Raw genomic sequence first — 26411 nt, 5'->3', positions numbered from 1 at the left:
GAGTGCGCGAATCACACATGAGATTCAGCCGCCCACATTTTAAATCATAGATCTCCCACGCTATAATTATCACGAAACGCAAACCATGTGCAATTTGCATAGAATGTTTGCGAGTCAACGCTAAATACTATGCACATTACGGGGTTATGTAGCAAGAGTAATCAATCGCATGCGCATCAACAGTGACCAGTTGTTAGCTTGCAAGCTATTTGGCTAGCGGTATGTTATTTGCATAATGCATATTGCGGGTATTTTTAAAAGTAACACTACTCCGACACCTAGACATTCATATCAACGAAACAAACCGCCTGCAGCTATCATATAACACTTAATCGTAGCATTCCAACAAAGTCAAACAGCTCTTACCTTAGCGAGATGCTGAAAAACGGACAGCGATTAGACTGTTGTATTGTAGTTCTCCGAAGTTTAATCCAATCGATTACATTGTTTTAAGACGATCCAACATTGTCAGACGAAGATCAGTCATGAGTTTTGTGATTATTCCTTTTATTCTTTGATTCAGTCTTCTCCACTGGAGCCAACCACGTACGCTCTTCAGGCTTGTAGGCGTTAAGTTGGTAACTCGGTTAAAGCGGAGGAAGGACGGATCTCCGTGAAATGGGAGGGGTAACCTAGAAAAACAAACCAAAAAATGTATTTCTAAGCCCATACATTCAAGGTAAATTTTAATAAATTCACAAAGTACAGCGGTGTGAACAGTCAAAAGTTACTGTAAGCAGCATGTACAATTTTCTATTCTGGAGTAACAACCTTTAAGGACAATGTCGGCTGTATTCCCGCACCCCTATGTCTGCAAGAGGGACCGAAGCATGTTTTCATACAGTGCAATCCTATTGGCTTCTTCGGGAATGACGTCTAAGTCGGAGGTGGTGAAATAATATCGAACACAGTTGGGAAAAATGCTGGAGTGCATACTGATACGGTAGTGTGTATTTAATGCTTTCCGTTTCCACGGTGTGGAGAGTAGCCCACTCAAATACACGTACTCATATGAACCTTCACCACAAAGCACTTACAACGTTCATTTCAAAGCAAAAGAAAATTGCAGGTATTTGTGTATGCATGCTGAAGTCCCTGTGTATGGGCGTGTGTGTGCGCGTGTGCACGCGCATGTATCCTTCTCTGTACGGTGTATTTGTCTGCATTTGTTTTTGTGCGCACATGCAGGTGTCTTGTCTGCACATACACGCGTGTGTGTCTGCGTGGTGACAGAAGCTCTGTGGAGAACCAGGACAAGCATTTCAGCCAGCTGAGCTTCGACTGGGTAGGCGAGGGGCTGGCATCGTGACTGTTTAGCAATTATTATGGCGTTGTGGCCCAGAGCAGCCGTAGACAATAGCCTCTGTCATTCGGTTTAGATTATGCCAGACTGACAGAGGTGGCTCAAAGACGGAGGAATTGTTTTAATAAAACGCATTCACAGTGAAGAACATTAAGAGTGACATGCGGTCCCCCGCTAGACCGTGCTGATATTTTCTATTCACTGTTTTACTTATTTTACCTTTACAGGGATTGCGCTGATTAGTATCATGAAGAAGAGTCCACCGGCCATTTTAAAATGCCACCCACAGACTATTCGCGCTAAAAGGGTTACTCCCCGAAGGCTCCGGTCGGGTGGATGAAAATAAACAGTACCACGTTGCAAAACTTTTTTTTTTTTTTGCTTTCCGTGTCAAGGAACCAAAAACCGGTTGTTTCACAGAGCCAGAACAAGCAGACTCTGGGGAGGTCATTACCACTCCCCCGCCCCCTTCCAGATCAGCGGCGAGCCTTGCGTGGCAGTCAGCTCCGACCTTCATTGTTTCTGCGGGCTACAATAAGGCTTTCATCAGCAACACTGAGGCTAGCACAGAGCACTCCTGACTGGTCACAGGGAAAGGTCAACAGCTTGACTTCTGGTGGTGTGGTAGCAGCAACACAGTGAGCAGCGATAAGATAGCAAATCCCAGCGATTTTATTTCGCAAATGGGCACTGCATGGGGCAGGGGCATGGTCAGAGTTTTGGCTTTGCCGTCCTCTGGTAAGGAAAGAGATAACGGTCATAAATATAGCCTATCCGTTATCTGGGGGACTTCTGAATGTTCGAGGGGGGGGATCAGAGTGGCTGTGAGCCCCGCTTGGGAGCGTGGTTGTCGCTGCGCCGAATCCGCTATCACCTCTCCTCACGTCACCGAGTGTGCCTTTCCCCAACACGGCAGGGAATGGCGTGTCACCTCCTATCTCTGGAGAGCAGCGCTGATAACCGCACTGAGGGACGGAGGACATCTTTACCCCCGTGAGGGGTGCGCTGCTATACTCGCGCTGCTGCTTACGGCACGAGAGCGTGACCTTAAAGCACACCCTCCGACGAGGAGCTGCGCATCTATTCAGAACACTGACACCACAATGGCTATTGCAACATAACTATAAATGGTGAATGGGTTTTTTATTGACCGTGACATAATGGATTTATTTTCGAGTAATTAGCTCTAGTGGCCCTCGTTATTTCTGCTGAGATCATGCCCAGAAATTACATTGGCAGAGAAAGGTCAGCAGGACAGGAAGATATAGTCATCGCTATAGAATAAAAAGTAATAACGGGAGAAGCACTCAGAACCGTTACTATAGCGATGATGAGGATGGGCAGCAGATAACAACAGAGTTTTGCGTGGCATTGCGAACGTCTGCAATGCATTTTCTTTTAGGACACGTCAATGAGGCTCGAGCTGTGGGCCTTTCATTTCTGTTTCCTTGTTTTCACAGGTTTAAAATGAACGAAACGCATGCACGAGACACATTTGGTACGACATTGCATCACTGAGTAATACGATCGGAAGCTCACACAGGTATTCACGTGGCTTCGTGCCAGAAATGTAGTATAACAACACAATGAATACATTGTGATGTAACTGCAACATAGCACCTGTTTTGCTATTCCTGAATATTATTTTTTAAAGATATTAAGTAAGATAAATAATGGGAGTGGCCTACTGAGGAAATTTGGCCCAAGCTGTTTATGGAGTTATCACCTTTTACCTACAATTGATCAAAAACAGTATTGGTGTCAGGGGGACCATGGCATTACTGCCTTGCATCAGCTAAGTGGGCCCTGTTCTGTCTAGCCAGCTCGCCAATAACATTTCGCCTGAATTCATTTATCACCTTTTAAAATGTGTGATGCTTGAACTGTTCTGGCAGCATCATGTAAGAAAATAACCCATCCAAGAAATTACCCTTCTTCACAACAATGACACCTATTGCTTTTTTAAAGGGCTAGATAAATGCATAAAATGTATCATTCGTATATGAAATTAAAACAGCAACTGAAGGCAAACTAAAGCTATAACCTTAATCAACTCTCAAGTCATTTTTTAGTTCCATAACATCGACTGCAATGCAAAATGATCAGCGTAATTAAGTTCCTGTTGAAAAAACCTAATGACAATGTCTGATGTCAGGACACAAATTAAACATGGCCGCTTTCTGTGGTCGTTATCATTGAGGTCTCAGAAAACATTTTTTTTTCAAGAGCCTTTATTGTTTACAGCTGAAATAATATTATTCCTCATTGTAGTACTAAAGCTCAGGGTTCATCATACCCCTTTCAACAGTACAATGCATCTTTCACTCCAGGCACTGAAAACACACAAGCTTTTTCATATTAAAGGCAGATCGGCTTCAAATGCTGAACTTTTCCCTCATACTGCACCTTCGGTTCATTATAACTCACATATTTCTCACAGCGAGTTGTGCAATACGCCATAACTGTCTGAAAATGTGAAATACCTTGTATTCTTGTGATATATTTTGAAATATCTTGTAATCTTCAAAGTCTTGTTTATCCAGCTGGGTTGTCTAACATGCACTGTATTAGGTAGTTAATTCTGCATTGCAATTTCATTCGTTCTAAACATTGCACAAAATTGTAATGCACATTTTATCCAGATCTACTAGAGTAAAAAAAAAAAAAAAAACTATAATGTTTTTTTCTTTTTTTAGCAATTATTGACAGCAAATATTTCAGTTGTTAGTGTTAAAGTATTTACGAAAAGTATGATTTATTGTTTAATATTATTATAATAGCCATCTGGTATAGATATTTATGAGGCAAATAAAGACTGATGTGTAAATTTAAATGAGGACAGTATCCCTAAGTACTGCACTGTGCATAAAACAATGCATATTCCACGGCATATTTGAGTACAGCCTCAATGCTCAATATTAATGCACTAGCCTTTAAATATTGAATGTGTTCTGATTCTGCAGAGATCACGCAGGAAAAATAACCGACTTTCAATTCCTTTAATTGGCTTTGTCCAAATAACTCTTACCTCGCAACACACTGAACGTCACATCGCGTATCAGACCGAGTGCCCACATCTCTCCTACCAGTAAAAAGGTACACTCAATGTAGCATTAAACCCCAAGCTCAGGAAACACACTCCCGGTTCTGTGCCAGCTGGCCGCACAGAGACACCAAGGGCTGCCCCAACACCTGGGTCTTGTACTGCATCGCGAGAACAAGGCCAGTCGTTCCCCCCCCAAAGAAGAAAAATGACTATCTGCCGTAACAAAGGAATTTTCCTCAAGCGGCCTGTCGACGCAGGAGACATGACCTAAATTAGGGGAGCAGGGAAGGCTCGCTAATTGAACGTGCCGCGAGAGGCAGGAGGACGGCATTTGACTCTCGTTGACACCAGAGGGAGAAAAGCGTTCATGTCAGAAAGCTATTACTGGAGATAATGAAGGGGCTCTGAACAATGCAAGGCATTGAGGCGGCAACGGATATTACCGGCTATCGAAAAAACAGGACCCGGCCCCCGTCGCTACAGGTGACGTCCCCCTTTCTCTTTACAAACGCGCACTCCGTATTTGTGCAGAATTATTTTTTTTTTGTGTCGCGCTAACCGTTACCCCCCGCTAGCGTTTCCCGGTACAACCTCCCAACGCGCGTAGCGACGTGCCCGCCGAACGCAAGGGACAAAGAGTGCTCACCGAACGAGGATCCGGTGCGCTGTCCGAGCGGTGCCCCCCGAGGTGCATGTCAGCCGGGATGGGGGGGGGGGGGGAGGGGGCGGAGGGGGTAGAGACGGGACCGTTAATATCGCGTCGGGGCTCGGGTGCTTCCCTCCCTCTCTCTCTCTGCTCCTTTTCTCTCTCTCTCTGGCTTTCCCTCGCTCACCACAGCGGGATACAGCCTGGACCGGCGCACGTCTCCATGGTAACCGGGAGGGACTCTGCTTGTGATTTGTGATCTGTGATTTGGAGGCCGGGCGTGCAAAGCCATGAGCAAACAAGGCAGGGCCTCCAGGGCCTCCCCCCCCCGCCCTCACCCCCCCAGCATCTCACTGTTTATGGATGTTGAGATTCCCCCCCCCCCCCCCCCCACCCTCACCCCCACCCCCCCAAAACAGCTCACAAAGAGAAGTCGCTCCACAGCCTGTGAAGAGACAATGGGAATGGAATCTTGAGAAGAGGGGCGGGGCCAACTGGGGGACCGAGTGACTGACGGGTTTGTGAAGGTTCAGCGTGCGGTAGAGGGAGGAAGGGGGCGGGGGCTGGGCGGCCGGTGGGCGTGAATTAATGCAGGGCACAAAATGTTCAGAGCCAAGCTCTACATTACATCACATCCTTTTATCTAGACGCTCATCCAGAGCAACTTGCAATGTAAGCGAACTCGCACGCGTCAAGCCAAGCTATAGTGGCTAACATTCCTGGACCAGTGACACCGACAAGCGTACAACGCAATCACTGAAGCGCTAACGCAAGCTAACAATGCTAACTATGCTAACAATGCTAACCATAATACAAATCCCGAATGCACACAGATAACCTCTTTAACAAGCTACAAAACAAAAAAAAAAAAGCCATAAAAATTCCACAACCTGTATATAAATACGCGAGATGCTTTCGCTTCGGGGCGGCGAACGGCCACGGGTAGGCGAGCTCTGGGAGCCGGGCGAACGTCCGGAACCGCCGGTCGCGCGCCAGGCGTGACTCGCTGACCTTGGGCAGACGGCACCGCCGGAGCTTGGCTAAATATAAACGCCCTCGCTACAGGGGGGCCGCGCGTCTCCTCCGCCCGCGCGTCATCCGAGGAGGAGGAGGAGGAGGAGGAGGAGGAGGACGACTCCGAGGCGTCCGGCGCCCGCGGGGAGCAGATCCAGGGCCGCAAATAGCGGCCTATCGCAGGGCCGAACGCGGCAGCTACGCGCTAACGCTCCTCGCGGGCTCGACAGAATCGATAACGTAAAAGATAAGACTCGGGATTGAGCTTTCCCGATTTATGCTGAATGAGTACCCGTGCGAGTGTGATATCGGTATGGATCTGGTGTTTGTTACAGCGTACTGGAACACAAGGGGGATCGTATCTGCGCTGAGGAATCCTTTTAACGTGCCAAGACAGCCCTGCCTGTTCATATCATTAGCTGTGAATGGGGAAGTGTAAAAGATCTGGTGGACTATGCGTGCAGTTGTTGACAAGGACTTAAAATCTACTAATAAGCCCTTAAAATTTCATTCATGCACATGCACGTTTGCGATTGCCACCGCGGAAGAAACCAGTAACCGGGAGAAGTCGCCGGCTTGCCGCAGACTGGAATCGCTACGTAACGTTAGCGCTGTGATTGCACGACGCAGAGATAAGGGCGTGGCCGAGATCCTCCGACGCCAGGCTGGCTGTGAGAGCCATGGGTCGAACACCACATCGACCGGGGCGTCCGGCGTCTGGGGAGAGCGCGTTCCCTCTGCGAAGCTCCAGCGACCGTCTGGCACAAGGGGCTTCCAGTCAAAATGCTATTTGTCTCATTTGGGAACAAGCTGCGCTTTTTGACAAGTCTTTCTAAACCATTTTTTTTTTGGGAGGGGGGGGGGGTTGCAGCAGGTTGGGCACTAATGCAGAGATGCTAATAGTAAGGCTAACCAGTATCCTACACTCGTAGCGTGGAGAAAACGAGGCCAGAATGGTGCGGCAACGTGGCGCGAGCGCTATTTGTCCGTGGGCAAGGATGCGGGGGGGGGGGGGGGTTAGGCTTTGCTCCAGGTCATCCTGGGTTCGCGCCCCCTACATGAGCAGAGGAGGGTGTCCGCGCTCGACCGCCAGGTCCTCGGCCTCTTTGCAGGTCACAACTCCGCCTGGATCAGTCGCCACATTAAAAGCTAGGCTAGGCTAGGCTAGGGCGTTAGCTAAAGCAGATAAATGATACATCATTTCCCCCCTTCCCTCTCTTTCATCAGTGTAGCTCTAGTCAAGTGTGCACTTTCTTGGGATAAAAAAATAAAAATAAAAAAAAAAACAACGACAGGGTTGAGGAGGGAGACGACTTAAAATTTTTCACTCCACTCCACCCGTTCGGCTCGAGGGCCGCCGGCGTTCCGGAAGGATCCGGTCACAGCGAGCGGCGGGCCCCAAAGCACAGAATGCCAAACAAGGAGCGACTGACGTTCGCCCGGGCCTCTCCCGGTCAACTGCCAACGAGCCTCCTCCTTATCTCTGATCTTCCCTTCTAGAATCCACCGTCCCTCGGCGGCTGGCCCTCATTTGGGGAGGGGGGGGGGGGGGGGGAAGGGGTGTACCAACCAATCGGAGAAGCAGGCCAGCTGGATCGCGTCGGAGGCCTGCATAATAGATACACGTTACTGCCAGTGCTGTGACCTGGGTTGGCTGCGTGGCTCTTGGAAAACATGTCCGTCAACAGCAAAAACAAAGCCGTCTGGGAAGCAGGGAGGCATTCCGTCTTTGTAGTTTTATTTAAACGTTCCTTTAGGCCATAAATGAGCGACCGTAAGCTTAGGTAACTGAACCTTGGAGCTATCATTAAACCAATGATGCTGCGCAATGTTTTTATCCGTAAAATAAATTTTCCTGTCGGCGAGCGAGCGTCAAATCTCTGCGCAATCTCCGCTCAGGATTTCCTTGAGGAAAACAACTTCAGCGTCGATAGCACACTGAGGCCGTCTGTCATTCTCTCGGTAAACAGAGGTTGACAAGGTAAGATAATGGTTCCTTTCGGAAAAAAAATAAAGTCTTGTTCGCAGCTGCCCTGCTGTACAGTGGTTCCCAAACTTCTGGAGCCTTGGACCCGACTGCATCAGCAAAATGATTTTCCTGTGACTCACCCATTATTAATGCTGATATGCTATTTTAACAAATGTAGCAATACCTGACAAAACCGATCGCACACTGAATTTAATGACGTGTTCAATTTGACGGATGTGATTGTACGCAGTAGAATGTCCAGTGTTAACTCGGACTACGCAGGGACCATTAAGTGCTCTGTGAGAGTTGATTTAACACTGAGCCTTTCACTGTGGAACAGAAATAGGCGTATGATATCAGTACCATTAGTTGATATCATGATATCAGTACCATTAGTTGATATCATGTATCAGTATCATTAGTTTTTTTCAGATTTCTCACTACCTGCCTCAACCCTTCAACACCCACTAGTGGGTCCCGACCCCCAGCTCTGGGGAAGGGTGCTGGTCCAGTCCCGCTCCCACAAGGAGGGGCGCGAAAAGCAACTGAACGAAGGCCGACCTGTAGGTTTGCCCTGTGCTTTTTCAGCTTGGGGGGGGGGGGGGGGGGGGCGTTTCCTGCCTGGGGCACACCCGCTTTAAAGAACGTCCCTCCTGGATCCTGGCCCCGCCCCAGTGACTGACTGACCGATCGACATTCATTTTCCACCGTCACGGCACTTTATGCGGTGTCCAACGGCAACGACCAACCAATGAGAGAGAGAGAGAGAGAGAGATAGAGAGACACCGGAGCAACAGAAAGACAGACCCCCCCCCCATGTGGACGCCATTTTTTTTTTTTGCTTCATCATGTTAAATGGTAAATGGACTGCATTTATATAGCGCTTTTATCCAAAGCGCTTTACAATTGATGCCTCTCATTCGCCAGAGCAGTTAGGGGTTAGGGGTTAGGTGTCTTGCTCAAGGACACTTCGACATGCCCAGGGCGGGGTTTGAACCGGCAACCCTCCGACTGCCAGACAATCGGTCTTACCTCCTGAGCTAGGTCGCCCCTGTTTTATGCTGTACAACAAATAAATAAGCAAACATTGCACAAGGGTCGCTTCCAGGGCAAAACTTGGCCATTGGGCAACGCTAAAGATCGCCTGACTCATGGAGCAGTTCCCCGCTACACAACGGCCGGATGCAAATTAGAGCCCGTGATTCACGAAAGCCCTGACTAACTGTGCAAACAGACCTCACGTGGAACTCATATCAGAGGTACAGTAAATCGCTGTGTGTGTGCGTGCGTGCACGTCTCTCTCTATGTACGTGAGCAAGAGAGAACGTTTTCACTGTTGCACACCATTGGCCACTGACGCAACGCAAGCCGGGCCGGAGCCAATCAGAGACCAGCAGCGAGACACCGGGTTGCCGGTCCCATCCCAGGGAACAGCTCGTACAAGCGGAGTAGAGGACGGGGAGGTCACCAAGCAAGCGCTCCCTGTTCTCACCTTTGTCCAATTATGTCCTCTCTCTCTTTCAATACAGGCGGGGGCGACACCCATAGCTACCGGTAGCTATTCCTATCTTTAGCAGACGAGGATAAATAGGCAAAAAGGAACTGCTAAATATAATTCAACGTTATCTTGCTCCTGTAGTATTCATATCTATCCTCTTGCGAATTGATCGTAACGCCACATCTTCGGTTTCTCTCGGTTGCTTGTAAATGCACGATAACGCGCGTCCCTCTCTCCATCGAGACCTGCTGGGTGTCGGAGAGAGAGGGGGAGGCCTCCGGCGAGCAGGATGGGGTTCACCCAGGCGGCGCTGGGGGTGATTTAGGGGCTCTTCTCGCGGAGCGGACTCTTAATGGGGCCCCGTTAAGGAGGGGGCGATGATGACCGCATCACGGGCTGGTCACGGGCCACGGAGCAGAGAGGCTGCTGGGAGCGCCGAGGGGGCTCCGCTCAGTCAGGGCGCTGCAGTACAGAGCGGGCGCAATAGACACGCGCATGCACTCACACGCATGCTCACATGCATGCATGCTCACACGCATGCACTCACACACGCACGCTCACACGCATGCATTCTCACACACGCATGCTCACACGCATGCATTCTCACACACGCATGCTCACATGCATGCATTCTCTCACACGCATGCATGCATGCATACTCATGGGCACGTGCAGAATCTGAGGTAGTGGCCTTCGCTGTAGAGACAGGGCCCATGTTTTTGTTTTCTCCCGATATTTTAATTTAAACGTGTCTGTATGATAAGCTTTAATCCCCATTTTCACGAACTGGCTGTTGGTTTAAGTGTGCATCGTGTCAAACGGGTAACTGATTGATTGGAATGTTTCCAGGTGTGTCTAATTGTGAGCCTATTTCAGCTGTGTGGAGTAACAGAGGAGGTGATCTATGTGCATTAAGTTTGGGCAGTATGCTAGTAAAGCTTTTGCCTATTTTTTTTTTCTAAAGTGTCCAAGCAAAAATGAAATTTAGTACATAAACTGTTATATATATTTTTGAGTTCTGGTAATTAAAAAAAAAAAAACCTTTGGTTGTCTGAAGAATGGGCCGGCTCTCCAGTCGCCCGTTGCCTTCAGAGCCGCGCCCGAACTCCCCGCGAGCGAGCGAAACGCATCGCCGAAAAACCACCACCATCAGGCACAGGCGCGTCCTCCTCCTCAACCAGCGCACCAAAACAGAGAAAGCAAAAAAAACACAACGATGCAAAACAGCTGACGGCGCAAGAATTCGCCCTCCGGGGCCGGAAAAGCAGAACGCGAATCCGACACCCCTGAGACAGAAACCTCCGCCCCCCCCCCCCTTCCCCCTTTCCCCCTCCCCCCAGAGTAATTTTCCGATCCCTTGGCTGAGCGCCTCGAACCCGCGGCTTTACCTGCGTCGCCCCGGCGACGAACCGCGTTCGGCCAGCAGGCGCACGGAAGAGAGAAAAAAAAAAAAGCTCCCCGACATCTTCAGGTCAGCAGCTGTCACAAAAGGGACTCGGCTGTAATGTCGCCGACGCTCTCTCCACGCGTCGGACCGGAGCTAAACCCAAAGCGTAAGCCGCTGAGCGGTGGTGGGGGGGTGGGGGGGGGGGGGGGGGGTTAGCATTGATAGCGACCGACGTTCGCGGTTAACTTTCCCTTCAGCCGATTCGCCAGGGACGCAAAGAGCAGAGGCCCTGGTTGGCGGCTTGGCGGTCTGCCCCCCGCCCGAGGGGCGGGGCGGGGCGGGGCTGAGGCGGCGGCGGTTTGGGACAGGTCTCCGGGGACGACGGTCTGACACGTTTTACGGGTGACTCGGGGACTCGGGCCGGGATTCTTGTGGGTTCACCCGGTCTGCCCAAACTCCCCGACACGTCAGGAGCCTTCGACGGCAGGGGCGACGCCGTCCGAAATTAGACCTGCTTTATCGTGGTCGAGCGTACAGATGTGATTCTTCCGTTATCTTTCTGTGGAAGGTTCTGTGAATCCTTCATAAGAGCTAAATAACTGCTTCGCAAGCACTACATAACACCTTTACAAGCACTGCATAAGCATTCATAAAGGCATACGTCAATCATCATTGAATGCCTGTTTGTAGTTCGACATAAGAATTTAAGATGTCTGTCGTACTTATGAACGTACTACATAGTACTTATGAAGGCATTATACAGCTCTTACGAAGGGTCAAACATAAACAGCGTTACCCTTTCTGGTCACTACTGAAACAGAACCTTATAGAGGCAGGACACAGAAGGAAAGTGATGCCAGCTTCAATTCGATCTACCACGCAACCAATCAAGTGCTTTATAACCGCTCATAAGCTTATTACACGCCAATATCACGGTTTATCGGACACATTCAACACAGGCACAAATAAAGAAAACAGGAACGCGTCTTCTGATTTAACAAAATATCCTGCCAACGACGACAGGATTTTATTGTTATTTTTTAAATCAAGCACATTTTGCACAGGAATAAATGTGCAATTTAAGCCCTTAAAAAATAAATCCGTACTTAAATACGGGCACGCTCACGGCAGGATCATCCAGTACTCTGTCCTCATTTGTTTCCCAAATGTCGAGCGCTTCACAATGAATTCAAATCACAAGATGGAGAAAAAAATAAATAAATAAAAAATCAAGCAGCAGCCCTAGGCCTGCCGGCTGTCGATCGGAAACGAATCGGCTCTCCGGCTCCTTCCCCCCCCCAAGGCAGCCGGGGCCAGGGTCCGACAGTACCCGGCAAAAAAGGAACGGCCGTTCTCCTGCTCCAGCTCCCTTTCCCGTTTTTACATCACAATGCCGAGAACACACCGACGTAAAAACCCCACGCGTTAGGGCGCCCTTATTAGGATTTACGACGGCTTTTCTAACCCCCCCCCCTCGAACAGGCAAGCGTCGGAATACTAACAGGCCTAACACTGTGAGGCGCCTGTGGAGGAGCGCTAGCCGCGCGCTCAGAATTTAGCGGCGCTGAGCGCTCTGGGTGCGCTGCCTGCTGGGAAACGCAGTCCTCCGAGAGCGATTCAAATCTCCCAGCCACCATTCAACTCCCGACGAGCAGAGCGACTCAGACAGCCTACATAAGTGCACAACGTCAACGAAGCTAATAGGTTTGAGGCGTTAATAAAGTTAAGTGTTAACAAATGGTTGCGTTGTGACGGTTTATATGTAAAAGTTCAAATTTAGCTCCAAATCAGCTCCGTAAACAAAGAATTTAGATTTTTACACAAAAAAAAGGCTGTTGGATTTTCAACAGGAAAGGGTAACAGTGAGGCAGAGGCCCTCCCTGCCGTCTACAGTGCGTGGCAAAAAAAGGAATATTCTAGAATTTTTAGTAAAATGAGAAAACTTTGCATGTTCACAGGATGAGGGATTAACGACTGTTTTTAATCCTTTAACTGTGCCACTTTTCTCAGCAGTTTAACCAGAACTCTACAGTCTGGTCAGCCAGCTCTCAGTAATGTCATTTACTGAAATGCAGTGGAAGCTCCTTCTTATCGTTTGACGCGTCTGTGCGGATTTCAATTCCGGCTTGCGTCAATGTGGAAATATAAAGCAAGTGCTGTGCTTGCGGATTGTCTATTCTCGTATGATTTCTCTCCTCACTGAGTACCTAATTGAAGTTTTGTCCGCTGCCAACTTTGCTCCCTCTTTCTCTCGCTTTCTACAACTCCCCCATCCCCCCCCCAACCCCCAGCCCCCCCCCCCCCCCCCCCCACGAAAGGACTAATAAACCCAAAGGACGCAACTCTCCCATGAACTTCTCTTATGTAACAGCTATAAGGGGGGGGGGGGGGGCTCTGTCACTGTGAGCAACACTCAGAACCCTGCAATTAAAAAAAATTAGATTCCTCCCCCAATTAAAATTCAACATCACAAAATTACACAACATACCAAATACAGACCAAACAGGTCTACTAGGGTGGTATGTATGGTCATTTGTTCTCTACTGTTTAATCGATTCTAGCCTCAGGTATTGGCCCAGCTGTTCTTTTAAAGATAATTTTCAGCAAAGGGAGGCGTTTTCCTCAGACTGTTTATGCACTGACACCCTTCTATGCAGCGGTTCAATACCGTCTGTTTAAATTGAAACGTGGTGTCCGCCTCAAAACGAATTCGCAACATCTTGTCCAATTGGTTGCCTCGCACCACGGCGACGACCACGGCAACCGTGGCTTAACGACGTCCAAGCCCAAGGGCGGGGTCCTCAACCCCGGTCCTGGAGGGTCACAAGGTCTGCTGATCACAGTCATTCTGCGCTTCACTGATCGATTAAAGCAGTTGATTGACACACTTACCTCACCTTTTAAAAAAGAAAATTTTTACCGTACACTGAGCCTTAATTTTACGTGGGCAGCGATTGCCAAAAGTACACTCGAGTGAATTAACGTTACAAAATATTTTATAGGCACCTTTATTTGGGAGACACGTTGTGTGGTGGACACTGGCCACATCACAGGTGTGTTTATATATAAATACACAAGAGACAAGCAACTCAATATTATACATGAAATACACGCACGCAAACACATCTCAAACACGTGCGTTTGAAACGCTGCCTGTGTGTTGACTACAGCAATGACCGCCTGCTCTGGCACACGCTCAGTGGAGGTAACGGGACCTCTCCTGCCCGCTGCCCAACGTTCCAGGCGTCGCCCGCGCCCCGCAACGCGAACCGACTGGGGTCACGGGAGGCCCCCCCCCTCCACCGGCTCCCCACCCCCCAGGCTGGCTCACGGCCCCTCGAATCGCCGAACGCGCGTTCCGTAAATTCGGTCGCTCTGGCTAAGCGGCGAGCAACGCTCACGCACGTTGCCATGTCGACGCCGTGCCGCGCTAACCAGCAGCTGTTAAAACTGCCGGGCCATGCCACACATACAGCGAGCGTCCGCGAGGGAACTGAGTATTAATGTGCCGAGACAAACTGCAGCAAGTGCAGAAACTCCCTGGAGAGGACACCAGCCATACCCAACTTCTCAGTTTGTTTCTCTTTCCATATTCCACTACGTTACAGGAGTTCGACTGGATCTTGTGTGAGATACAACTTAAGAGGATCACTGAATAATGAGGGTCAGTAGTAGTAGTAGTAGTAGTAGAACTTTATTTGCCCCCAGAGGGGGTGTACGGTTCTTTGATTGTAAATGATGCTAAAACAAAGACAGTATTTATTTAGCTGCACATCGTTGGCATAGAAACCCTGTTTCAGAGCCTTTGAACTTTCCAGCCCCGGTGCTCATAGATGCAGAGCTGCCCCTCCCACATGGCAGATCTGACACTGCACCTATGGCCCCGCCTTATCCACAAGAGGGGTATTTTAGTACATCTACCTCAAATGAAACACTTCCATAAAAATGGAAGTTCAGTTTTTTTTATTTCTGATGATGGGCTTCGATAAGGATTCTGAATTCTGCTGTTAAATGCTAAAAGCATTTAACAGCAACCCCCTTCCCCCTCACACACAATCTCCATGCTCTCCCGGTCATATCAAACGGGCCCGTCGCTGCTGCAGCTGTTCAAATATTGTGTCACGTGATCTCGGCCGCGCACAAAAGGGGCATTTAGCAACCGAGGGGGAAGCGGGGTACGGAGAGATACGCTCGCACGCCCGAGGGAGCCGAAGCCACCGGCTGCTGTTGTGTACTGGGGCGGGGCGCCCTCTTACCGTGCCAAGTGTGGCAGCCTGCCCCCGAGGAACTCACCCCTACTTCAACTACAAAAACATCTCGGAAAACGCAAAAAACATCTCCGGGGGAAAACTAATTACACCTCTGCCGGAGTCTACTGTTACAGACAAACACAGAGTAGGGAGGCAAATTATACGCAAAAAAACTGAGGGAATGTAATTTCTTATGCAGAAAAACGACAGGATCAGCTTTGGCAGGCGCCCGTCTCCAAGTAGAATCCTTTCTGCCATAAATGCTTTGGGTTCACAGCCACCTTTCCTCGTCATTTTTTGCAGCTACAGGTCTGCATCAACCCTTTAAAAGGTGTGAGATCACAGGTACGCGAATACAATTCTCAACTGAACGTTCTAATGCTGATGTCACAATCCCTACTGGTAACTGAAAGCAATGGAGGTCTAGAACACTGACTTAAAAAATTTTTTTTAAACATTCCAAAAAACCTACTCAAAAGTGTTAAAGGTCAAATTCTATTGTCATTTTACCACCTGACAGAAGTTATTGCAGAGCTCTGATGTTAAATTAGTCCGATGCTGTATGCGTTAATGGGTCACTTCTATTGATCTCACAGAGCAGTGAACGCCTCGTTTCTAAAGGCATCTGTCATCTCGCATGATTTCAGGGATCACACATTTTGACGAATTGCATGAGCGCACGCAGCGAGTCTAAAGGTAAATCTCGAGTTGTCAAGGCAACTGCCTGGTAAACTGGACCAAGATTAAACACGCGCATTTTCTGATTTAGCCATTAAGCAAAGCTATTTTACTTACAAATACAAGCGCGCAGTTTACATGCTGATGAGCACCTGGTGCGCTGCACCTCATTTAACGTGTCACCAGGAACACGAAAGCTGGCCTTCGATCTAACTGTTGCAATAAAGTGGAATTATGAGGAGGAGCGGTACGCGGCTTTCAAATTAATTCCGATTGCTCGCGAGGATCCTCGCAAGTGATGACTCAGCTCCGCGGGGACAGTAGCCTCCTGTTTCCGACCGAGCCCCCTCGCTGCGCGGCGAACAATAGCCTGTGTTCGGTCGCGCCGGTCGAGCCGCGCGCGCTGGCACAACATGAATCCGCGCTCCCATCCCCCAAAATGCAACTGGAGCGCGTTCTTGAACATCAGAGAGTTGCGCTGATTAAAAGCAGCTTATGACAGAACGCGTAGCCTGCCCTACGGCTAGAGAACAGAAGGTGACGTCATTTTTAAAGTATTCGGATAAACACTCCCCGCGGTTGTGTAGTAACTACGCGAATGTCACACGCCTTTTTTCTTTTCTGGCCTTTGAAACTCCGCTGGACCTACAAGCGAGACGACAAAACATGCGCTGTGAACGGCTCAAGGAATTATACCCACTTCAAAAGCGAATAAGCTACTGCAAACATCGCCAGGGGACTGGCTGTTCTCTCTGAAACACAACTTTAAGTGTTTTAACCCGCAGAGAATCATGTGAACAAGGGTATGATCATGTAAGAGGGAAGACGAGGATGCCAAGGATTGCTGTACAAGATATATGTGACCGTTATGCGAGCGGTTTGGGTTGCCAGCAGCTGATGCCAGCTCTGCGCATTCATTTGCCTGAAAGGCCTCCGGCCAAATAAGGCTCCGCTTCCAAACAGCTGTTACCGCAGGAGGCCAACACCCGAGGCGGAACGCGGGCCAGAAGCCGAATCCGGTCCAACCGCAGGAGCCAGAACCTTCCAGAAACTCCCTCAAACTGCCTCCAGAGTGCGGGCAGCGACGCTGCCATCGCCGATAGCCACCCAAACGCGTCGGGGGGGGGGGGGGGGGGGCAACACGCAACTGTTCTCGTGACGTTTCTGGGTAACTTTGCGGTGACGCTGCCCCCGAAGTTGCCACCGTGTCCAAAGATCGCGCGTTGCGCGAGGAATGCGTGGAGAGGGACGTGTGCGTTCTGGGAGAGAGACCACATGCACATCCAGCGCTGTGAGAAATCGCTTATGCAAGAGAAAAAAACAAGACCTGTTAGTAACCTAACAGAGCAATAACCCCTGACACCCTGAACATAGATGTAACTTTAAAAAAAACAATATTGCAACAAACAGTCTTTGCCCGTTTCTCCCGTCTTGTCTTGGTGAAATGTAGATCCCCCCCTCGGAGGCCTTTGGCCAATCACAGAACCCATAACTGTGGTGATGTCACTGAAGCGTTTCAGTAAACTATCTCCATATGGCATAAAGTCACCAGGAAGCCTTGCTCTGAGCTCCATAGACATTTCCCCGCCCTCTCTCTCACAATGGACATTTCTCTCTTATTTTCTCAACGGTACACATTTCATCTTTTAAGCATTCATCACAAAATTAGGAGTCGTGCTTTTTGCAGACGAGCTATGTTTAGCCTTTGCAAGTAGTACAGAAACCAGCAGTACGGTCATGACAACAACAGAAACATTCATAAACATTTAAGACAGAGACCACAAATAGGTACGTGGTACGTTGTGACAGCACATTTGGTGGCTGGAGACAGCATCAGCAGTAATGTGAAATGAGCAGGCTATGCTAGCTGCGACGCGACCTACCAAGAACACTTCAGTTCTGAGAAAATCACGGAAAAACCATCAGCCTGTTCTGATTGGACGAGGCAGATAATCCACACTCTCTCTGCCCCCTTTGCCATTCCCTGTTTGAGCAGAGGAGAGGAATATGGACTGTAACTTAGCGAGCCAAACCAACAATGGCCTGCGGGCCAAAACACTACAATTCCCAGAAGGAAAGGTGGACCATTGCATAGCACACTATTACAGCACAGCCTCGAATAGCCAATTTATTTATGCAAGTTGAGAGCATAAATTGTGCCCATAAACTTCAATTGATTTTATTCACGGACGTCACTTATTTTACCTAGCTTAATAGGGCTTACTATGGCTTGCATTTGACTAACATTTTATCTTTTTTTATCTTCTCTTATCTGTATACTGTAATTCCCATTCACATCATTTTTTTAAGAGGATTCATTTCTTAACATTTCCCCCACTTTCGTGGGGCAGTTGCCATGGCAGGGGGAGTTTGGGGCCCCAGGGGGAGTTTGGGCCCCAGGCTGAGGCTTGAGCCCCAGGAGGAGTTTGGGCCCCAGGCTGTAGCTTGGGCGTCCCCGATAGAGCTTTCGGTAGCGCACCAAGGTCATTCGAAGCAGAGTCGACACCGCGCTGTGGATTGCGCACCTGCGGCTACAGGCTTAGCGTAGCCCTGGGTCCGCCCGCTGTGACCCGCGCTATCAGGGACCTCAGCCGCACCGGAGCTGGGGGGGCCACCGGCCTGGACCAGGGCCAGGAACCAAACCACGAGCCGACCTTGAGATCCACGCAGAGCTAAAGATAGACACCGGGAAACCAGCAGCTTGCATCGCCTTCAGACCAGAACTGGGTCAAATACGCATTTGTTTCAGATTCAAATAGTTTTCTACGTTTTACTGATCTTGTCTGGTGTGTTGGAACCAATACTACCAAATAATAATAATACTCTCAAAAAGTGCAAACCCCGCCTTCTGGTCATATTGGGAGGCTCAGTTTACACCAGGCGAGACCAATAGAGCACAGAAAAGCATTTGAATCCAAAACAAATAAGTATTTGACCCAGGTCTGCTTCAGACAAACAAAAACAAATGTTTCCTTGGATTTCCCCCCGTTTGTGTATTCGGTGAATGTTGTTCAGACCTTTCAGCTGCCAAATTTATTGCCGCAGACGTTAGGCTCGAGACCCTTGTGGCTTTAACGTCTCTCCGAGTTCAGAGATCACTCCCGACGTTTGGTTGTAAATGGACTCGGGGGGGGGGGGGGGCGTTTGCGAAGCCTGTGTTTGAGGGTCCAAGAGCAGAGCCTCGGCTGTTTCCTGGGCCCGGAACGTTTCTTGGGAGCGATTCACGTTTGGCCCAAAATCCAAAAGATCTCCGATTTCATTGTTCTCATCCCAGACAAGGTCTAGCGTGGACTCCTTCTCGTCTACCACATTATGTCGTTTCAAACTCAATTTCCCCCAATTTCTACCAATGATACATTTGCCCAGTCATATCCGCAATTCCATTTCGCTGCTGAAAAGCCATCCATTCAGCTGCCAATTCAATGCATCGTAGAACTAGCCCCCCCTCCCCCCCCCCCACTCAAGGAAATGCTGTGGCCAACTATGTGCTGTCCAGCACAGCTGCTGCTCACCAGTTGGCAACAACACATTCTGATACCAAGGGACGAACCCATACCCTAAAACTCAGAGGATATCATCCTATCCACCCTCAACTCCCTGTTTTATAGGGCCTGTGGCTCTTTAACTCTTGTTTGTTTAATGTAGCTTAATGCTCGTTAGGGTAGTTTTGTTCTCGTTTGTGCGACTTCGTTTAATATTTTATAGGGTAGATGACAGAGAATTTTGTTGTATAGCCTACTCGCTGTGGCCACTGCCACACCGTTGATTGCATTGTTGTTTGTATTTCAGGTTTCCAATTCCTGTTTCTATGTGTACGCTTTGGCAATAAGTACAAGTGTGTTTCATGCCAATAAAGCATTTTGAATTTGAATTTGAATGCTTTCCCTGTCTAGCGAATCACTGCTCTCTGACCCCTGAACTTTGCCCTTGCTTGCATTCTAAGCCACTCGGGATAAGAGGGTTTGAGTCAATGCTAGTAAAAGGTAAACAGATGGACGCATGAAGACGGGACACTTTCGCGCGACCTTGGAAAAGCACGCGCAGAATTTGGCGGAGGAGCGGGTTCACCGCGGCCGCGCCCATCGGATCCTCGTCCCAAAAGGCCCCAGTTGCAGACTGGGGAACCGAACCGAGCGTCAGGAGGACATCTTTTCAAAAAAAAAATTTTTTTTTTTTTTTTTTTTTTTTTTAAAAGCGAAATATATTTCACGGTGGTGTGTTTAAATAAATAAATGTATCCAGTTAGAGTTCTCCCAGACCCAAATTGACAGCTTGGCTCCCTTTATTTCCTCCCTTTCACCCCCACCCCCACGCCCACCCCCCACGCCCCTTCCCATGCATGTTACCTGCCTGACCACACAACTGCAATTCCCACACCCCCCCCATAAAATGGCTGAACCCTCAGAGTTATTTCCGAGCACGGAAGGCTCACAGACGCGCAGCGTTTCGCCATTAGCTCTGACGCCACGCCGCAGGGTCCTGTTCCCAGAGAGCCGTGGGGCCGGAGCGCTTAGTCGAGCTTTGGGGGGGGGGGGGGGAGCCCGCCCCGCGATCGAGGCTCGCCCCCTCAGCCGCTGTCATCGCTGCGGGCGTGGCGCTGAAAGATCCGGCGGCCTCTGGGGTTTACAGCTCTAAATGTTGCCTTTAATTGCGCTGCCCTGGCGGTTTCACTGGCGGACGGCTGCAGCTGGAAGTGACTGAGACTACGGAGACTGTGACTGAGTGACAGACAAACTGAGACTGAGACTGAGAGAGACACACAAACTGAGACTACTGAGACTGAGACTGAGTGACACACAAACTGAGACTGAGTGACAGACAGACTGAGACTGATTGACAGACAGACTGAGACTGAGTGACACACAAACTGAGACTGAGTGACAGACAGACTGAGACTGATTGACAGACAGACTGAGACTGAGTGACACACAAACTGAGACTGAGTGACAGACAAACTGAGACCGAGTGACAGACAAACCCATTTAGATTCCCAGTGATTGATACAAGTGCCTGATAATGGGGGCGAGTCAGAGAAACAGAGACCGGGCACCAATGAGCCCGTGTGTGCCTGGAACTGGGCGAGGCTGGCACAGAGCACCGGATCAGACGCTCTTATTTTGTCAGACAGTGAGGGCGGCTCAAGATTTTTCTTTTTTTAAAATCTCAGACTTAGACGAATGTTGCTTTCTCCTCTCCCGGACGTAAAAACATTACCTAGCCGTCTCCACGGGCTCCAAACGAGGTCAGTAGAGAAGAGAGGAGATTCCACACCGACCGCATCATCCCTGAACCCAAGGGCCGTGTCCCTTTCTAGAAGGATCCTGGCTGCGGACGTCGCAGCCAGCAACGCCATTGCTGCAAGACGCTCGCAAGCGACGAGGCCAGAGCCGGGTTATGGTGGAAACACTGCGACAGAGAGGGCAGCGTCCATCTTTTAACGTTCTCCTTCCAGTGCTTACTCGGACCTGACAAACCAGCTTCTGGCCACATCGCGGGCCTGCATCAACAAAACCAGAAACCCGATTCCCCCCACAATCCCTCAGAACGCTACGCGCGGTCACCCCGTCACCTTTGGAGCAAATCCCCCCTGGAATTACGAAACGACGCACCTCCCGTCTATCAACGCAGGGCTTGAATGGCGGCGCCCGTAGAGGAGCGGGTTTCCTCCGCGCGAATCCACCCACACGTGTGTTGCAAAACACTTTAATTTTACCTTATTTATTATGCGACTGTGGTTCAGCCGCCCGCAGAGGAGTTCTGCGGCTAGTGGAAACGCACTTCATATTTCAGACAGATATAGGCTAGCGCTTGCCACCGTCATGCTATATCTGAATGTCGTAGCCTAGCTGCAGCCCTTAGCGTTTAGCATCACGCGGTTTCGAAGGGGGATGTCGAGCGCGTTTCCGCGTGCAGTTTGCAGCGGGGGCAGCGGAGTGCGAGCGCGCAGGGACGGGCTGCGCGGGTGCCGAGGCGCAGGGGCGCAGCGCCGCAGCTCGATAACGGACGCGTGCCGAGGGCCGGCGTCCAGCCAGGCAAAGCGCGACGGACAGCTGACCATCAGAGAACCCTCCGTAATGTGGATTAACCAGGGACGGGAGGGGGGTGAGTCAGGTAGTCACTCCACAGACAGACCTCAAAGTAATCCCTGGCCTCAGGGTTGCCAGGTTGGATAGAGAGTGTGAGAATTCCCAGAAATGTAAGTAATTACAGATAATAAAAAAGACATCAGGGGCTAGAGTGCCAAACAAATATTTGTAGTTATGGGAATATTTTACCATTTACAAAGACTTAACAATTCAAACATAATTCATCATTCACATTTGCACATGCTGCTCAACCAAAACTGTTCATTGATCTTTTCCCATTTGATTTCAGAATGAATCATGTTAAATATTGTAATGCATTCTTCAAATTCAGTAATCAGCTATTTATATTCATCTTTTTATGTTGTTCATCACAGCTTAAGCTAGGTGCTTAGTGACATTCATAACCGTGCAGATTGTTTATGGGGATCAAATTAAAACAGTGCAATAAGAACATGGTGCCAGTTTCATTACCCCATGGATAATTTGAATGCCAGGATGTAAACACTACATTTATTTAAATTAAACATAAGTGTCAAATAATCTTTTTTTAATTGGTAGGGTGTGAATGTATTACAGTAAAATATTCAGTGTTAAATGAACTCTTACGGAGTACATATGGTCCCTATTGGACTCAAGTTCTCTGCTCGGGTTGAATTAACACTGAACGTTTTAGTGTGCACAGCAGGTAGGTGTGGGACATACAGTAGCCTATGCTGTGATATTTGGTGGAAAGCTGCTATTCTTCTGATTTTTGGCTACGCAGTAAACCAAAGGATATGCTTCCTAAAAATGACACTGGGTTAGCACAGAAGCATTTAGCGGATTCCTGTTATTTTGCCCCCGAACAAAAGGACAGCAATTACGGAGTATCTCAGCTTGCAGGGAAACAAAGCGCCTGCAATTCTAAAGCGGATAGAGACGGATGGAACCAGGACAGGGCAGGGCAGAAATAGCCGCGGTTCGCGACGAACCCTGAACTGAGCTGAACTCCCGCAAGCTCGCAGAGGGGACGCGGAAAGAGGGCTACGCGTTCTCGAGAGCAGGTCACGTGGAGTCGACGGCGCCCTCGGAAATGCATTTTAAAGAAATCAATAAGAAAATGCCGAAGAAGCACTTTGTAGGACTGATAGCAAGCAGAGACTGTTATGCATGTTAAAATGGTCGCGCTTAAGAAGTATTGTGTTTACCAGTGCTAATGCCTGTCTAATGAGATCTCGCAAGAGAGTACCTTCTCTTCATGGATATCCATTGCTCAGTAATAACATTTGGATCTCTCTGAGGAGAGTCACAAACTGTCGACAAGCCATTCTGGGTTGTGTTTTAAAAAAACTGCAGCGATATTAAAGTTCAAGTTTCCAATGTATTTGAAGTACATATTAGTAGCAAGCATTTGCAAGGCATGAGTTAGCATACCACGCTAGCATACAGGATATATAACCTGAGACCCCATCACTTACTGATTTTCACTAATATACAATACCAATTGTGTGCTACCACATTCAATCCTCCCCAAACACTGAACTGTAGGGCAAGAATTTCATATGAAGTCTCTGTGCACACATTACATCACAGGCACTGTGAGTTTGTATCTGTGCACCTATTACATCACAGACACAGTTCAGCTCTGTGCACACACCTGCCACAACAAACACCACATGTACTTCTATGGCATTTATTTTAGCATGAAATGTGATGTCATTTGGTAATTGTATTTCTTAAATACTGCTTTCACTCCACACACCACAGCTGCTGTTGAATATGGCTCCCCGCGTACAGAGATATCCCAGCACGCACCACTCTAGATTGTCAATACCATCAGGCATCTGATAGACGGCTCTCCCCTGAGAGGCCCACCACCTGCGCCGGCCTGGGTGATGGATCCAGATCCTCTATCCATGTGATACAGGCATGGCGGCCGCAATAGGCTGATAGGGGATTATGAGCGTCTGATGAGTTTGCATGGCCATCCACAGCCTTACAAGGGCAAGGTACCGACGACCAGCCAGGACTGCTGAGCGGAGGCAGCAGGAGGAAGAGAGTGTGAGGCTGGGTGGGGAGAGATATTCCCCCACCCAACACCCTTCAACCCCACCGGACCATGGGAAAAGGCTTAAGCATTGCCAAAACAACAAGCCCCCCCCCCCCCCCCCGTTCCCAATGCATTAACATAGCGTCCCATTCAAAGAATGCAGCAGAGGACTTCTCGCTGTCAACAACTACACCGAGCCAAGATAGCAACCACTCACTGCTCCATTTACACCCCTCTACACATTAACTTTGACAGCAAACAACACACACAATGTCTACACCTAGAGGGAACAGGCAGAAGGAGAGAGGGGGGAAGACAGAGGGGGAGCCCTTTGCCTGACAGAAGCATCTAACCCTTTAACGAGTTGGGTTCGTTTTTGGAATGTCAGTGTTCTGGAACTCCGTTGCTATCTATTACCTGTAGTGATTGTGACATCAGCATTAGAATGTTAAGTCAAGAACATTCTAATCACATGTGATCTCACACCTTAAAAGGTTAGTTTGGTTTTACACAAGAGCACAAGTGACGACGAGAACAGGATAGACCATTCAGCCCTTTTTTTTGTATTACATAAAACAGCGCGGATATTTACCAATGTAACCAAATCGGTTTGAATCCTTGTGTGGCCATTGTAAATACCGCTCAAACACGTCATGGGCTAGGCTGCAAGGTGCATGGTGACAGAAACGCGAGTCTCTGCATAAAATCCGCCATTCATAACATCACCTTTCCTTCCACAATCTCACGAGAAAGGAATCGCCAAGAAATACAAGGGTAGTAAAACAATTAGGGCTCCACAAAACGACCCTAAAGCAGACTACAAATTGGATCCCACAGTACCGCACCGGCAATACGTCTTTTTAGGACCGTAAAACCTGCAGAGGGGGAATCGAGCTGCAAAGATAAAAAGGAATCCCGGGTGCGCGCGTCGTGCACACACCTGCACCACATCAACCCCGCCGTCCGTTCGACACCACAGCCTTACGTGAACGCTGCGAAGTCGTGAGCAAACCATGAAATAATGACAGCCGAAAACACGGAGTCTCCCGGCTGCCTGATAGCTACGTTCGCATGCAAGCACGCGGGTAGAGCCACTACAGATTCTTCGTTAACGTTTCCTTTACAGCTTCATTGATTCACGGGTAGCACCAGGACTGTTATATAATGTTCGGCTTGCCGTTTGTTTATCTGACAGTATTCTGGCTCCCTGTCAGCGCAGTTCCAGCAGAGCAGAGGGACAGTTATATGCTAATGAGCCGAGCTCTGTGGGTAATGCTGGTATTAGCGCCGGATAAAGGAGGTTCCAATGCGCCGCCGCTGGCTCGTCGCCATGTGGACGCTGCGTCACCGTGCCGACCAGCAGCAACAACTGCCGTCACTGTTACCCACAGAAACACTGCAGCTCCTCAGCTACAGATTACAGGCATGCATGCACACACACGCACGCGTACACGCACACTCGCACTCACACGCACACCAGCAAGACAAAAACCAGGACACACGCACACACAAAATCAGAAAAGAACATGCGCACTATACAAAAACCACCTCTCTCTCACACGCACACACACCAGCTGTACAAAAAACCAGGACACACACACAAGCTATGCAAAAACGATGACACACACACACACCAGTTCTACAAAACCATGACACACAGCACCGCCAGCTTCTAGTAGGTAGCATTATAAAGATGCCCATCACAACCAACACACACACACACCCTGCGGATCACAGGTGAAGCGGAACAGCACTTACCAGCACTACGAGCTCCGCGCCTTAATCTCTTCCTCAGTGAGAAGCGAGCTCCTCTCCTCCTCCGCTCTCCTCCTCCTCCGCTCCCCCGCGTTCGTGGACAGCCGCCAGGTACTTCCTCCCGCCCCGACTCCGACTCCTATCTCGCGTACGGCGGTCAGCGGCAGTCTGCGGCGGTGTGGTCTAGCAGCACTCCACTGTCTTCACCCGCTCTCTCTCTCATCTCCACTCTCTCTCTCTCTCTCTCTCTCTCTCTCCCTCCCTCTTTCTCTCGCTCTACGGTTTGTCCAAGGTCAGTAGAAAGGATGTTCCCAGCGCTTGAAGGCTCCTCCCACACTGCATGCCCGCACTGGATTCAGCGGAACACTCCTTCCTCCCTCCCTCCCTCCACCCCTCTCCTCCCCCCTGTACTCCCCTCCCTTCCCCACCACCGAGAGCCAGATTAACCCTCCCGCTCCCGGCCCGAGCCATAGGGTCAGACAGGATTAATAATGGGGGGGGAGGGGTCAGGGCATGGACCACCCAACATCGGACACCGCAGCTAGGCTAAGTCTCCCCCCTCTCCAGGAGCAGTTGGGCTTCCAAGTCCATCGCCGGGGGGGGGGATTATGAACTTCACTTTGTTCTTGCCTTTTCACTCGTACCACAACACGACTGCCCCCTTAAAAACAGTTCCCGTCTACAGAGGAACATGGGTATAATTGCAGGTAATTACAAGCAGAGGATAATTACAGGTAAAGGAAGCTAAAA

At 49.4% G+C, this 26411-nt stretch overlaps 1 protein-coding gene across 1 annotated transcript in view; it reads right to left on the bottom strand.

The window, feature by feature from the left end:
* mical3a (microtubule associated monooxygenase, calponin and LIM domain containing 3a) overlaps nt 1-26025 on the bottom strand; it is a 97434-nt gene extending 71409 nt beyond the window's left edge. Inside the window, 2 exon segments of the mRNA XM_035401476.1 lie at nt 367-632; nt 25665-26025. The gene's annotated coding sequence lies outside the window, so the exon portion shown is untranslated.
* Nucleotides 26026-26411: the final 386 nt, after the last annotated feature.

The sequence above is a fragment of the Anguilla anguilla genome, chromosome 19 (assembly GCF_013347855.1).
Source record: "Anguilla anguilla isolate fAngAng1 chromosome 19, fAngAng1.pri, whole genome shotgun sequence".
NCBI classification, from domain to species: domain Eukaryota; kingdom Metazoa; phylum Chordata; class Actinopteri; order Anguilliformes; family Anguillidae; genus Anguilla; species Anguilla anguilla.
The sequence above is the reverse complement of the archived record's forward strand: the minus strand, read 5'-3'. Positions and strand labels throughout refer to the sequence as shown.